Below are 3,360 nucleotides of genomic sequence, written 5' to 3' on the forward strand. Positions count from 1 at the left end.
CAGAGGAATGTACATATTTTTTTTTTTTTTTCCTCTTACTGTGTTTAACTGTTATGGAGGCCTTCTAGTTAGAAAAATACAGATCTGTACCCTAAGATGTAGTGGCTAATTAAGATCAACAATAAAATATACCCAATTGCATAATGTCCTTTGAGATCATACGAAAGGAAAACTTGAAGTATACATAATGCAAATGCTCTATGGTCTGATATTTAAAACTCAGTGTCGTGACATTTAATCCATGGCTTGATCCATAGATTTTACCCTCCATCACCTTCAGGTGAAACATAATTGTAGTGTCATTTGGTTAGAAAGCTCTTGAGTAGAAAGGGCTGTCTCTGGTGTGTGTTTTGTTTTTAATTCCATTTAATTGCTCAAGATGTTCTGTTTCAGTGCCTGATTGAGTGTAGACTGAGGTAACCTGACAGACATTTTCTGACATGTCTTGGCAATTCCCTGACTCCCCACCAAAAGCTTCGGTATGAAGAAAAGCCAGGTGTGACCTGGTCCCATGTGGAGTGGACTCAGTGTTGGAAATTGTAGTAGCTCCAGCTCCTAAGCATCACAGACTATCTGGAAGGTAGAGGCTAATAGCATTAAAAAGAGCAGAAAACTTTTCAAAACCACAATAACGGTTCTACTTTTATTAGAATATGAACCCATTTTCTTTTATGAAAATCACACTGTAGGGAAACTCCTGATATTGAACTGATTTTTGGGGGACAGGGCAATATGACAATATGTGTCATTTAGACTTATTTTAATAGCTCCAGAGGGCCTCCACTACAGAGTAATTAGAAGAGAAAAATTTAAAGGAGAGAGAAGGTTGAAGACATTTAGAGGAAGAAAAACTATGAATCAAGCTTCCATGGTTAAACTTTCATAAGGGTCATGAGGAAGATAGAAAGTTTTGATAAAAACCAGTAGTACAACATTTTCACACTCAAGTGTCTGCCATTTAATTCTGTATAATCATTGCCAGTTTGCTTAGTCTTTCTGAACCTAGTAGGTTTACTCATCTCTCAAGTGGGCTATGAGGTCCTTCAGGAAAATAGAGCATTTTTTCATGTTTGTTTAATATGAATCTACTCACCAAAAAAAAAATTGTTTTGTGATGAATGAATTAGTGATTCTAAGAAAAGAAAGCAAAGGGGTCCTCCCTGCTTGGAAAGCATATAACTTTTTGGAGGGAGATACATTGTATGCCTGTCAAAATATAACCAGAAGGTACTTAGTGCTGAGCATTCAAAAGACTGAGAGCTTTAAATCTCACAGGAGTCACACTTTAGATTAGGGTGCTCATGGAAGACTTCAAAGAGGAAGTGAAATTGATTTGGTCTTTGAAAGTTGAGTAGAATCTGCATGTGAAAATTAAAGAAAAAGGAGGGAGGCAGATGTGTAGAAAGATGCAATGTGTGTTTTAGGAACTGTAGGAGGAAAATTTTGCAAACATGGTGCCCTTTGCACACAGGAGAGTAAGCTTGCATGTTGGTGTTATTTGTTAATTCTTTGTGAGATGTCATTATAATAGGTATTAATTCCAGAAACTTGAAAGGTGCTTTCGGATACTGAAAAGGCAAGATTGGTGTGGGGCAGACTTCCTATGAAATAGCAAATTGATATCTCTAGAGTGTGGTGTATCAACCATGAGTTTAAAAAAACGGTAGGCTAATTTAACTAATTATTGGAGGCAGAAGGAAGTCGTCCAATCATTAAAATCAAACAGGGCTATTACGAATTCTGTTATTGCAGGTGAATGTTATCTAATAGAAAATACTTCTTTCTTCTCTACCTGACCTACATAATGACATCTCACAGTTCTGTTCCACTCCATTTGTGATTATTTAGACAGGGACTGCACTCCAGTTACCTTTGCTCTATCTAGAAAGAAAAGATTTGCCTAAGAAGTGAAACAGGAATCCAAAAGGAATGTTACCAAAGCTTTAAAATACCAGCCCCATTCCAACAATTAGTATTCTAATTATGAATTGTCATGAAAATGGAAATCCAGAGAACTGCCCTGGATTTAGCATGGCCCTGTAGGCCTATTTACTCCATTGTATGTATCTTTGAAAGCAATGACTGTATTAGTATAAATTTTTACAATTTAAACTTTTCAAATTGGCCTTTACCACAGTTATCCAAATAGTTATATTTTAAAGTACTGTCAGTCTTCTCTGAATTAAATCAACAAATATTTATTGAACGTCCGTTGTGCACAGAATTAGCTTTAGGGGAAAAGTAACCATAAAATAACTGATGATGATGTTGGCAATGTACCTATTTTCCCTTAAAGCCATGAGGGTACCAAAACCTGGCAGCTGAAAAATGTTTTATTCAAATTGAGCTGAGAATTGGTAGGGGACGTTGGATTTTGAAAATGATGAAAGAGATTAGGTCATAGAGCATGTAATAATGCTAAATGGAAAACTCTTGACAGCTCTGATGCTCATTAGCACCTCTACCAATGAGGGGTGGGGAAGGGGAGTAAAGAAAATAAAGCTTTAATTAATAGTTTTGGAGTCATTAGCAACTTGGACTAAAGCTTTATGAGTGAAGCTGTTGAAGGAAGCTTTGCTGGAAAAAGCACAGGGATCAGAGAGGGAAGTACGGATTGACAAGTGGATGGGAAGAGACCAGCTCATTATCCCGGACTTGGCTTTAATCTTGAGGGTAATGGGAGCTGTCGGAGTCCTTGGAGGTTTCTAATATGATGTGAATTATATTTGGCTAAAATTGTTTTAGCAGCCATCGTTAAGAATGCATTTCAAAGAGAGATGTGGGGAGGCATGCCAAGGAGATTTTGTTCCTCTGAGTGAGAGCTGACTGTAAACTGGGTGAGGGAGAATGAAAGTAAGAATGCTGAAGATCCTGGCATACAGACTGAATGGAGCAGCTAATGTGGGGAAAAGTAGAGTAAGGAGATCAAGGTGACTCTGAAGGCCCCAGGCTGGTAGGTGTAGAGGATAGAAGAACTGCCTATAGGACAAGCTATTTCAGAGGTCATTAGAATAACTTCCCAAGAGCAGAATAAGAAACACAATAAGCCAGTGTCTTATGGCTATTTTTTTTTTTTTGCATATGTATTACAAAGGTTCCAGAAGTTTATATACTCTGATAATTTGTGCATAAAGTTCTGTGAGCAACAGAACCATTAGCTGTTTTATGAAACTTTCTGAATATAGCTTTATCTCTTATGGTCTGCAGAGTCCAAATATCTCTCTACCAATTCTCACTTCAAGTTAGGTGAAATTGTGCGTTGCCTTTATGTTCTCTAGGTTTCCTACCACCCATGATACATCAAAGAAAGCAGGAATCCAAGGAATATTTGTTGAATGAATGAATTTGCCTGAACTGGGT

This window comes from Dasypus novemcinctus, chromosome 22 (assembly GCF_030445035.2).
Source record: "Dasypus novemcinctus isolate mDasNov1 chromosome 22, mDasNov1.1.hap2, whole genome shotgun sequence".
In the NCBI taxonomy this organism is placed as follows: domain Eukaryota; kingdom Metazoa; phylum Chordata; class Mammalia; order Cingulata; family Dasypodidae; genus Dasypus; species Dasypus novemcinctus.